Below are 13,455 nucleotides of genomic sequence, written 5' to 3'. Positions count from 1 at the left end.
GGCAGTATAAGAGTTGAGGTAAGAGGATGCATCTGTAAGCCTCGGCTTTCTCATCTTTGCTGCTTGAATGTCAAAACCTTCATCAGGCTATTGAGAAAAAGAACCCAATATAAAATCATGAAACCCATACCTGGTAGAATAATTATTCTTTGTTCCTCCTTTTAAAAACAGCTTTCAAAGCTCTCTATTAATGTTCTACTGTTTCACCTGTAATACATCTTTCCTCTTTGAAGAAAAGATTTCCACCTATCAAAAAATTCAGTCTTGAAACTTTTTTTTCCCAGCCTTTAAACAACAATCCATGGGAAAGTCAGACACTACCAAAACAAAGAAAAATAAACAAACACTTTTTCCAAACTTCAAGTACATGCTGGAGAACAGGCTACATCTTTATCATGGATCTCTGATCTGTATTTCATACCTCTGACTTAGGAAGCAACTCAGAAAGAAATTATAATCTTTTAACAACAGTTGCCCAAATATTTCCTGACCAACGACCTTTTGTAACAGTCTGCAGCTGCTTGTAGATTGCCTACACTCCATATGCAATTAGCTTCCCTGAATGTAACACAGATGAATTCAACTACCATATTTTCTCCAGCATTCCCTACGCATCTAGTACAGAGAACCTCACCTGCAAAATTAAAACTCAACAATGCTGTGATCACGCTTAATCCACTTTACTGCCTTTCAACTTTGAAGAAAATTGCAAAGAATTCCAATCATTTTACCTTACATCTGAGATCAATGAAAGGGTTTATTGATCACTCATTGCAGCTAGCAAACAGATACACTAAACCAAGTACAACACATCATAAAATAACTATAGAGCTCTGTAAAGCTTGGCCAAAGAAGTTTTCTCCTTAATTTCTTATTGTTATTTGCATTTTACTAGGATATTCTCTAGGTAAGTGGATCCCTGCACCTGCCTGAGTCTATTCCTGGACGATTTTAAGACCTGGAGCTTAGCACTGGATCAGTTATGACAAGATGGAAGCTCTTGGCTGAAATTCAGCAGCACCCTTTCTGTTGTACTTACCTAGTTTTTAAGTTTCTCCAACACGCATTTTCCAATGAAAATGTAGGGCATATCCTTACCCTATTACGATTAACAGGATCTTTGCTGGTTATTTCATGCGTACTAGGAGACACCACACAATCCAACAATATCTGGGTTACATAAACAGTGCCTGTCACCACAGCTACAGTGATACTTATGTGAGTTGTGAATCACGGGAGCGGCAGGAGCCCCGAGCACCCTCAAGACATGGCATTAAAACTGAGCCTGCATTTGTGTGCCTGTAGATCCCATCAGCCGCGTGGCCAGCAGCCTCAGTGCCCTCTTGGCTGGGCCCAGCATCACCTTGCCGGCCTGGCACCAGTCACCCAGCAGCACCAGGAGGACAAGGACTGAAGACCACGCTCTGCCCCTCCTAAGGGCACTCACACGCAGAGGACATTTATGCACCTCCTCTGCTCCCTCAACCCACCTTCCTTCACCCCATATAGACTTCCCCCCAAGGAAAAAATTTGGTCTTAAATCCGGGCTCAACGCAAATTGGGATTTTGGGTTTAAAAGGCCCAGAAGGCAGAGGCACTGCACCATACAACAAACCGTACCTCAGCCCACCCAGCTTTTTCTTTATCGAGCAGGACCATGGCCCAGAGGCTGGCCTGGTGTCCAGCTGCTTACAGCTTCCTCCCAGGGAAACACCAGGCCTTAACTGCCCTGAGCAGCCACACCTGGGGCCTCCACAACCCTGCCCAGGACCCCATTTAGCCCAGCAATTCCACCGCTGTGCGGGCCTCCAGCTCTCTACAGCCCTGCCATGGGCCCCATGTCCTGGCATGGCCTCTTACCTGACTGCTGCCTTGCATGGTGGCCTGGACTCGGCCACCCCCGGCTGCCATCCTGGGCCTGCCCTGCTCAGGTGCTGTGGGGACAGGCCCCTGGCTGGTGAGGCCTGGCCCTGCTCCCCAAACCTTAGGGGCAGCGGCTCCCTCACGCCTCCCTGTGTAAAGGTGCTGCTTGATTTCCACCGCAGCTGATGTAAATAAATGTCCTTGTATAATTAAGATCCAGCCAGTGTCCTCTATACCTTTTGTATCTGCTATATAAATTTAAAAGGATTATACATGTGACTAAGCTTACTCATGACCAAGAAGCTGTAGGGGAAACGCTACAGTTAAAACTCTGGGCCTAACATTTTACAGTGTAAGAATTAAAGAAGCTGATGTCACTGCACAGACTGGCAAAACTGGAAGTTATGGAAAAAAATAACCTTCACTAGAAAATTTGCTGTGTATTTCATGGCTCGTTCCCCACTGTATTGCATGATACTATTGCAATTACATGTCTTACGTATGCCACCCTTGAGCTAAAGAACCAAATTTTGAGTCTCCCTACCTGGCATTTGCTGCCTCTGATGCCAGTAGCAGCTGTCCCTGAGCACAAGGGCACCGATGTGGGACTACAGCACAAAGTGATTCAGTGATACAAATACACACCCCAGATATCAATGTGAGCTTGCATAGGAAACCCATTCTTATCAGATCATTTGTGAAGAAAAAAAAAATAATGTATTGTTTTAGTAAAACTTAATCAAATAATAGTTTTTCTTCTCTTTCTCTAGCCTGAAGGGTAGACATTTACCAGAGGAAAGCATGAAAGGGGAGCTAAAATATGTACTTTATCCTCCTAGCCTTACTCATGCTCGAGACAGCTGCAGATGCTGTGAGTGTCCAAGGTGGCACGTACCAAGCAGAAGCCGATCCAAAGCAGAAGGATACTGACCAAAAAACAAAGTGTCTTTTAGAACAGCAATTTCAAAAGAATCATTAAATCACGTTGCGGAGGGGATCGGTACCACAGCCAGCAACGCCTCTGCTAACAGAACAGCTCTGGATGTAAGTCACTTTTAAGGACAGCTTCATAGACTTGTTCTTGGTTTTGTAACCTTTATCTGAAACGTTGTAGGCCCCAATTTGCCACCAGACGATTCCTATGCCAATATACCTTCAGTTAAAGCATAAAAATGGAATTTAAGAGATTAACATTAATGTTGGTAACAGCTAAAAGTTTTGCAAAGTATCGATAAAGAACAGGAAGGTGACGGGATCGAGCCATGGTTTTACACCTGTCCCAGTTGTTACTGCACCACTACCACAAGCATGCTTTGCTGATGCTTGGCAAGATGGGTCCCTGAACTTGCATCTGAGCAGATGCTGAATGGATAAAGGTGAAGAGAAAGGATATAACATGGATGTAGTTTTATTATCCTCAGTCTTCCTGTACACAACTGTTTCACGCAGCTCTGCCACAGCCTAATCCTGGCTACTAGTCCTAATCTTTCAACCTTTGTGAGTCATTATTACCAGTAGTTCAACAGATAAAACTGTAACAAACCTATTAAAAAATAACTCTGAAATTTTCAGCCTTACCAAAACACCTTTTCTCTAGCTGCCATGCCCTCCTTCCACCCTGCATCTCCCCCTTTCTTCTAATCCTGCCTTTTTCACACCCCCATATTGGCAATTACTCCTTTCCCTTTGCACGTCACTGCCCCCCATAAGTGGTTTGTACTAGCTATCTATTCCCAGTTCTCCTTCGGTATGATGACATGCTCTTACTAAATCATACATTAGATTATAGTCACAATTGTAAATAATGCTGAAGAAAAGCTAAATAAGTTTCAGAAAATTATGCCCTCCCATCAGAGATAAAATTGGCGTAGTATAGGAATTAAAGTGACTTCAAGCTGCTGAAAGTAGCAATTATATCTGTTCAAATGATAATTCAATGTTGTTTCTCTGTAGTAACCTGAAGCTTTTACTTTGCAGTAAAGAAACTGTATTAGACACTTGAAGTGAAAAAGCACTTGGCTTTGCAATGCTTCCTTTTCCAACATTGTAAATAACTAATTGAGGCTGTGGAGAATTAAGAGCCAAGTATCACCTATTATAGGGGTTTCATGTGTCTACTTTGTACAAAGACTAGTGTCTATATATATCCAGAAATCTAGATGTCAGTCACTGTTCTAGCAAAACTACTGGATAAGTTGATAGGTGTTGTCTGTTGGAAGTAGTAATGGCAAGATCTCTGGGAAATTTTTCATTCAAACTGAAAATTCAGCTGTATTAGAACCTTTAATCCTACCATTTCTATGAAAAAGAGAGGAAAAAAGTCCGTATGTTTCAGTTTGGCATTTTGTAAGCGGAAGAGTTTGAGTGCTTAATTCAAACTTACTTTTTCTTTAAAAATTGTCTTTTTTTAATCTTTAAAAATTATGCAAATCCAAAAACCCCCAAACATTTAAAATCAAATAAGACTCTTCTGGAATTTGGCCCATAATATATATACACACACATACATATATATGTGTCTATATGTATACACACATACCTAAAATTTCTGCAATTTCTATGAAGCCAAAAAACATTATATATCAAATATAAAATTAAAAAAGAAGTATAATAAAATATTATCTATATTGTCAAATACTATTATGGAAACATAAGTGGAGGTGTGGAAGTATAGAGGTCACACTAAAGGAACCTAATCTGTGTGGCATAAGTAGTTGTTTACATAATTGAAGGGTCTATTATTATACATATTTACAAGGAAAACAAATTATGACTCTACAAATACTTCATTTGAATTATGTGACTTAACAATACAAATAACGTTTTTCACATTTTGCGTGTGTAGCTTCATATTTTTTAAAGGAAAACTGAGATACTTTGCCAGTGGGATTTGCCAGCAGAAATTTCTGAGCAGTGAGGGAACCTGCCCCACAGGTTTTCTGTTTCTGTCTTTATCCCCTAGCCAGGTCCAGTCCCCTCTCCATTGCTGCTCTCCTCTCAGCTTGCCCACAGACGGGGCAAGTCCTCTTCCCTACTGTCCCTCACAGTTCCCAACCTTTCTTGGACCCACTCTTCCCTCAAGCTCCTACTTTTCCCCTCCATCCCTCACCACTCTCTAGTCCTGGTTAACTACTTGTGCACTCGTTGTTTCAATCTATACCAATATCTTTCCTGGCTCTTGTCGTGTCTTCATTTGAATCACACCTCTTCCTCCTACATCTCTCCCAGAGGGTGGTCACTGAGTACATAGAAGAGTGAGGGTCCCTGGTGCCACCTCTGCCATTTCCCAAGATGGGCCAAGTTAGAAGCTAGGCTTTCAAGGGGGAACAGAAATAACCTGTTACCGCTAAAAGAGGGAAGAAGATATGGGCTTAACTTGGAGCAAGAAAGATTCTTTTTGCCGCAAGGAAAACTTTCTAACAGTGCACGCTAAGGCAGGGATAGTTAAACTCAACGAATAGCACGACGATACTGTGGAATTGGTGCTGCTGGAGTTTTTCAAGAGGCACTTAGACAAATACCTGTTGGACGCGACTCAGATAAGCTGATCCTGTCTATGTGCAGATGACTTTCTGAGGTCCCTTTCACACCTTTATTTTCTGTGAATCTTTAGGGGATGTAGCTGTTCAGAGTTGCCAAGTAAACATGTGCCAACTACCTTTCTCAAAGGCTTGGATCATAATCAAACATGGGTGGATTGCCACAGGATACCAGAAGAGACATCTCAGACACAATGCTCCTACTCCTCACCAAATTCAGAGTTTTGCTCTTAAATATGGGGTATCTTTAAAATGGGCAAAACTATCCCATATTTCCCTATCCTCCGCAGGAACTGCTAAAGTATTTTAGCTGACATTGTCTTCAAAAATATTCAGGAAGAGGTAGCCAACCAGGTGGAAATGCTAACAGCAGCAGCAGCAAAGGTCTTAAGATAGGAAATACTGGGCTACTTCAATTACAGAAGGTTCTACAAGCCCTGCCAATATTTTTCCCTTGGGCTCTCACAAAATGGGGAGGCAAAGAGAGAAATATCTCACAACCTTCAAAGAATCCCTTAAGCCTCCTATGTGCCTGTTTAAAAGGGATTATGAAATAAAATGGAGTAGGAAGCTTCTCAAAATTTCAAAGAAAACTCTTGGGTCAATCCCAAAATTGCTATTTTAATATTTTTTCCTATGTCTGACTAAATTTTAATATGTTTCCCATTAGCATAACTGTTATTCTTTGTTTTGCTGCTTCTCTTTTTCTTTGCTGTTTTTATTCACCCTTTGACTTGAAGACTTCATCTGACAATATAAAGTATAGAAAGAAGGAATTTAACTGACATTAATTCCTATGAATTTCATTTGTTTTCTTTTTCACTAATCCAGGTGTACTCACTGAATAATGCTCTGGAAACATAGATCTTTGTCAAATGTTGCAGCGAGCAACACTGCAGCCCATGGGGTAAACAAAAAAAAAAAAGGGAAAAAAAAAGATATTAATAGATTAAGCCTTTTGTTTTAAGCATGCTCATTTTAAAACCATAATGCACTCGATTGATTGAGAAAGCAGCCTTTATTTTGTTTTGGTTGTGTTGTCAGGTACTGGTGCTCACTTCTCTCCCTTTCACGTTTTCATTACTGCCAGCAAAAGTATGGATGGTGGCTGGTAAAACAGGATTTGGCCCTTTCACCTTCTCTGTTTTTCAATTCAGAATGGATGTTAATGAACGCCTGTTTGTAGCTAAATAAGGCTTAGTCCTTCCTCTCCAGTCGGATTTCTGCCTGTCCCTTTTTCACTTCCATCTGAAAAAATGGAAATTCCAGCCCATCTATTTGGCCCTGATTCCCATTTACACTATGGTGGTTTTCTACCACTCTGGAAATATAAAAGAGCTTTGAAGTACACAAAGATAAATTACTCTTACACCCACTTTACAGCTGGTTTGTACTGCCAGATGGTATAAAGAGGTCTCAGTATAAAGTAGAATCAGGCTACTATCTCCAGGGGCTAAGCTTCTCAAAAAAGAAAAATAACCAAACACAAGCATTAAAAAATGAAACAATAATGGCTATTTTTAATAAGATTTCTCTTTTCAGGTGCCAATTTCAGTCTTGGTTTCTCCATAATGAAGGGAAATTACATGAGAATTTTTACAGTTTGTCTTGCAGGACTGATTGGGAAAAAAAAAAAAGAGACTAGTTTGGGTACAGTATAATTAATATCAGTCAGGGCATGGAGCACACTGGGCTCAATTTTAGTGTCCTTCTCTTTTGCTTTTTGTGCCTTCTTGCTGGTTAGCTTGGGAGTCACATCACACAGTTCATAATTAATCAAGCATTGTAGACTACACTGGTAAATTTGCTCACGTAAGAGCTTCTGAATCTGATGGAACAAGCTTAAAAGCTGCTGGTGATCATGTTTACTCAAATGTAACTCTCTTTAGCTCCACAGAGTTACTTGTGATGCACCCTGGTAAACATCAGATCAAAAAGAGACCCCAAGAACACATTCTGAACATACTAATTTTTAACATCTGTTTGAGGTTTAGCGTGCTTTTATTTTCTTAGGGAAATATGAGGCTACTTTGCAGAACTGAAATTCACCTACATACCCTAAAAAATGCCTATTGTATCAGAAATGAATGATATCATGATACCAACGAGGTAAAAAAAATTCTCAACACACTGGCCAGATTAAAAGCACAGATCCTATGCAGTTCTTAATTCAATAAAATGCTGTGGTGCTTCATGGTCAGAAGGAAATACTCCTTCGGCAGCATGTGTTTCTACTGTGTCCTTCATGAAAGAGTCAAAGGGTACTTTACAATCCAATCCAATGGTGGATATAACCTTTTAAATAAATAAACTGTGGTTTAAGGATTTAGAAAGCACTAGATCAAAGAATGTAATCTTTGAGATCTAATAACTACGGTGATGGGTCTAGCATAAGGACATGAGCAGAATGGAACAAAGGTTTGCTGAATATCCACAGTGCCTCTTGGGTTAAAATTCATTACAGAGTCACTCTAAATCCCTAGTTAGGGGGCAACCCTCAATTTCTCTTCTTGCTAAGAATCCAGCATGAACTTAAAAAAATAAACAGAAACCAATACATTCAGGGGAAGAAACTCCAGTCTTCAGCCCTTTTTTTTGTTGTTTGACTATTCAAAATCCAGGCCTCACTTTCCGAACACCTGCCAACGAGTCCACCCCTTCAAGATTTCAGATGCAGCCTCCAGGTTTTTGCGTACACCACCACCACCACCACCTCCCGCCCCGCCCCAGACTCCTACTCTCCAGGATTGACAGTGCAGTTGGAGAACTGGCTTGCTTTTTTTCCAGCTGTACATGTCTGTATCCTGTTGAGGCCAGGTGAGATCCAAGCCTTTGGTGTCACATAGCCTAATGCACAATATGGTGCTCATGTGAGTTTTCCCAATAAGTCTGTGGGGATACTTGTGGATATGCTTAAATGGTTTCATGATCACCTTTCAAATAAGCAACAGCACTAAAACAAACAAACAAACAAACAGATTACTGTGTTCAGAGCCATTGCAAACCCTCACATGCTGTTTTAGAGCACTCCGGTTTCTCTTCTGTCAGGCTTATGAAATTGTGAGCTTTGCTCACCAACTTGCACACACAGGTTTTCTTGCCTGCTTTGGTGAGAAGCTGGAGCAGGTGGTAAATACTGCATCCAAACTTCTGGAAAAATCTTCTTGTCTTTCTTTATTTCCCACCATGGGCATTACAAGACACAAACCATCACTTCTGCCTACTGTTCAACCAGCGTCTTGTCAAATCTGGCTGCAAGATTAAGCTTCCCCAATTCTGAATTCAATATTGCAACCCTAAGGATATAAGAACCAAGCTGGAACATTCTGTTTTTTGGGGTTGTTTTTTTCCTCTGAATGGACAAAATTGTTTCAGCTCTGAGATCACAGTTTGCCCTGACTATAATGATAAATCATCATGAGTGACACTAAGTGAAATGAGTTTGATGTTCTCTGCTTTATTCTTCCACATTAGAAGGCACTTTTACATTTGCCACAACTTTCAACCTTTCCTCCAAAAGCCTGAGAGCTTCTTGTTTGCAGATATTATTTCTGCTTTGTATAATCCATTTGAAGAATGTGAAGCACGTTTTGTACACAGAAAGGGATGGGCACAGTGAAGGGAAGGTAAGACTTACGGCCAGGAATCCTGCGATTGCTGTTTGTTTCTTAGAGCAGCATAATTCTCCTTTATTCCAGCTTATTTTATTTCACTTTAAACAGAACAATTTTCATGGGAAACCTTTCAATTTTTCCTTCATTAACAATGTCTGAGCAGGAAAAAAAAAATCAAATGAAAAATTTCCCCTTGTGTGCTTCAGGGCCTAATCCTGCCTTCAAAGAAGGCTGAAAACACTCAGGCCTTGCTGGAACAGAGTCCTGCCTAACAAAGCTGGTGGGAAGTCCAGGAGTCTAGAAGCATTCAGCACTTGGCAGCACCTGGTTCCAGTACCAACAGCTGCAGCCACCACGACAGTATGTCAGAACTGCCAGACTTAAAAGAGTATCAGAGTTATTTGCATCTTTAGCCCTTTATTTTTAAAGCTGGATTCATTAACAATCAGGCACAATTCTCTATTGTTATAAATAAATAAATAAATAATCACAGCCTTTAGTGAACAAATGGAAGCTGATGCTAGTTTGTCATTGATGAGAGACAATGTGATTTTAAGTCATAAGCTTGAGACAAGGACATGAAGTGTTTTAGTCATGAATATTGTGCTTCAGTCTTAGTCGATGATGCAAACTTTTTCAGGCTCTTGCTGATTTCACAAAGGTGAAACATTTTCAGAAGGAAAATATTCTAGGGGGTGGAAATCCAGAGTAAAGTCAGCTGAACATTAAAAAAAAAAAAAAATCAGACTTTTTATTCTGGTAAAACCCCTCCATACTTCATTGCACATGAAACATGAGGAAAGCTCAAGTAAAAGCCAAGTTAGAGCTTCACAAGTTGGCTCAGCAAGTGGAAAAGCAGTTAGAGATGTAAACAGTTTAGTGAAAAGGACAACATTCTGATACAGAATTATCTCTTGTAATATGTCAAACAGCAGCTGTTCTGTAATACTATTAACATGACTTTCACTAATCTGCTCATAAAAGCCTCATGCTCTGTTATTTTCTATAGCTTGAAACTCTTGTTTCCATAGCAGGGGGTGACTAAAAAACCACTTTTTTCTTTTACTGTTGGCCTATAATATTTCCTTTTTGGAAGTGCCATTACACAGCTGGATTGTGTCTTCACGTGAGTCCAAGATCCTTGAAAATGCTAGAAACTTGTAAAATAAAAATTACTTGATGGAATCAGTGACTGAAGTAGCATGAAGTTCCTTTCTAACATTGTTTTTCTTTTGCTTAAGGACCTGTTTCTCTTTACAATGCCCTTCCTCATCTGCGGGTTCAGAACCCCATCCTGGAAAGAGTTACCGATGGCAATAGATCACATTTAGCAAGTAGTTTAGGTAACGCTCGTTGGAAATATCACAGGATCAAAAAATTACTCTTGCAAGTAAGATTTTGCAGCGCTGCTATTGGACTTCTTTTACAGTAAGGTGGTACAGGAAAGCCCCTCAAGACAAGACCCATCTGTTTTGACAAGAACAGCTATCGGTGTCCTACCCTGTAAATCCTCATTCACATGAGCAAAGGGCATAGGACAGCTGTGCAACTACACCAGAGAGCAAGATCCGTTTCCGAGGCTCTCATCTCTGAAACACATTTCCTCAAAAGTATATGCACCAGCGTTAATGACATCAATTGTTATTACTCATGTGAGTAAAAGCAAGACTATGCATAAAAGTTTGTTGGACCTAGTTTTGCTATAATATACTACGGCACATACAAATTGTACCACTCTTAGATAGAAAGAACAGGCTTATTAATAACTACAAAATGTATTCTAAACAGCTTAAGAAAATTTAATTTATATCATTCACCACGTGATGATGGCTTGGAGTAAAGATTTTTGGGTCCCCCGTCCCCCTCTCCTTTTTTTTTTTTTTTTTTTAAACTTTCTTCCGCTACCACTTTTAAAAATGGCTAGAAATTTAGAACAGTCTCTTGATCTTCAAAATTTTCTTTTGAACTAACAGTTAGATAAAGCTCTCCTATCCAACAACACTACCAGTCAACAGAGAATCAGCAGCAAATATCAACAACTAATCTTTCTCTTTTGAAGAAATAGTCCTACATATCACAGAGGTTTCAAAGCCAATGATAAAACAAAACCCCTGAAGCTATAGTCCATTTACCTGTAGCCCTGACATCCTCAAAAAATAAGTGTTCGAGAGCCTTGAGTTACTATCTTTAATCCTAATAGTCAGTTCTAATCATAAAAGAGTTTGCATTGCAATTATTTAACTAGCATTTAAACCAGACTTTGTTATATTTATTAGCGAAGACAGTTACTCAATAGGCAAGTTGGACCAGATCCTGCAAAGTGTGATTTACGTAAGGAGTCCCGTTGAGCTCAGTATCGTACTGTGCGCCTGAAGATTTAGCAGCTGAAGACTTCTTATACTGAGTGGGCTTAAGCGGTTTGCTGACTAACTTTTAAGTACACCTTTAAGTCCTGTTAAGTTTAACGAGAGATAAACACGCATATATTCGGAAGCGACTGATCTGAGCTTCTTCCTGCCATTTTTACAATTTCAGAGTGAGAAGCAGCATTACAAGCAAATGCCACCGAGAGATGTAAATCACAGGAAAAAAGAATATTTTGCCATGTCCTCATCTAATGTTGAAAACGCTATATACAATGTCTTCGATTGTCCTTTTATTTTCTTCCATTTGAGTTGCAGTTCAGATCAGAGAATAAAAATAAAAATAGGTTGTTACAGCTACAGGTCAGTGTAAGATAAGAGGCTCAGCACAGTCACTTCTATGTACTGTACATACAAAAGTGGCCCACATTGGTATTTAGTTTATCAGTCTAGAATCTAGGAAACACAGCAGAGGTACTTGAATGTAAATGCATTGCCTAAAGATAAAAATCTACATCACTGGACGAGTGTCGCTTGCCCGGCAATTTAAAGGTCATCTGACATACTTTATTTTTCTCTTACAATTAAAATAATAGTGAATATACACAGAGTGTAAATCACAGCTTTTTAAAGATTTGACCTCTTAATTGGCCTGACCCACAAAGTAACACATGAGACAGCAGAGTAGCACGGAACGGAAAAGAATAAAGAAATTCAATAAGAAAAAATGACTAAAGATGTTTTTAGAGGGCTGATTTCAATTAAAACCCGATTTTGGTGTGAAAACAAGAAAAATCTTTTTATGCGTGAATGAAAATGATAAAAACTCCATCTTTTCTGCTGTAAAAACAAAAGTCAACAGAGAAATGCATTCTTCTGCTGGAATCCAGGCCTAGGACCAAAGAATTTACATATATTAAATTAACGAGATCCAAACTCCTCTACAACAAATATTTATACTGTAAAATATTACAGCCACATTCCTGCATCTCCTTACAATAATAATTCTTGAGGACACAGTATACTAGAGAGTGTATAAAACAGTGGGTTTCTGCGGAGATGGAATGCTTCATTATCAGAGTACCAGCTTGTTCATAAATATTAAAAAAATATGGGTTTGAAGTTTTTCAAACATGATTCTTATTGTTTACATTGTCTCTCTACTACTGAAAACAACCGTCAGTGTGTACCTGTCCATAAGTCTCTCTCTCACAGTCTCGAACTGCCGAAAACAACTGCTGGTGACTGTAAAGGACAACAACGTGTGTGCTGGACATACACCACGCAGACAAGGGGACAAACAGTCTGACCTTACTCATGCAAGTAGTCAGGCTTACAGCGATGGCTCTAATTCTTGCTAGAAAGAACAGGATTTGGCCCAAACCGTAGACAAAAGGTATAATACAGCACAATTCCTTGCTGTATTATAAAAGTGAGTCTTCAATTTATGTGTAAGATGGTTCTTTTCTGTTTGTATATGTTATAGGAACTTCTGTATATTAGATTAGAGATGGAAACGGGTATTACAAGAGAAAAAGACCTTCCCTACTACTCTAAGAAGAATCACTTAAAGATTGCTCAAGACAAATTAACATTATAGATCTGATCTTCATTTGGTAAAAATTAAACTCCTGGATATGTATTGATCTGCATTACAAAACAACACTGACAACAGATCAAAATTCTGAAAAGTGACCCACGAGTTACGGAAATGAATGGCTTCTCCGAAACATTTATCCCCCTGCTCTATTTTTGTTAATCGTGGGGAAAAAACCCAAAACAAAATAAAAAAAAGCAACAAGCTAAAACACAGATCAGGAAGACCCACCTTGGCTGCAGCAATGTATCAGTCTCACAAACTGGGCTTCAGAGCAGAACTCTCTATGGGAAAAGAGCGCATGTTTACCCTTGCATAAATGGCTTTTACCAGATGATGAGATCACATGGAGGATATCATTGAAATACAGAAAATAAACATGGTTAGCATGTAGAAAGAGAACTCAAACATAGCAATAGTAACTGCAAACGCCTGCTTATTTGAAGAAGGATGTTATCTAATTTACTTCCTCTCAGTTT

Source organism: Pygoscelis adeliae, unplaced genomic scaffold (genome assembly GCF_000699105.1).
Source record: "Pygoscelis adeliae isolate BGI_AS28 unplaced genomic scaffold, ASM69910v1 Scaffold40, whole genome shotgun sequence".
NCBI lineage: Eukaryota > Metazoa > Chordata > Aves > Sphenisciformes > Spheniscidae > Pygoscelis > Pygoscelis adeliae.
This window is presented reverse-complemented; position numbering follows the sequence as displayed.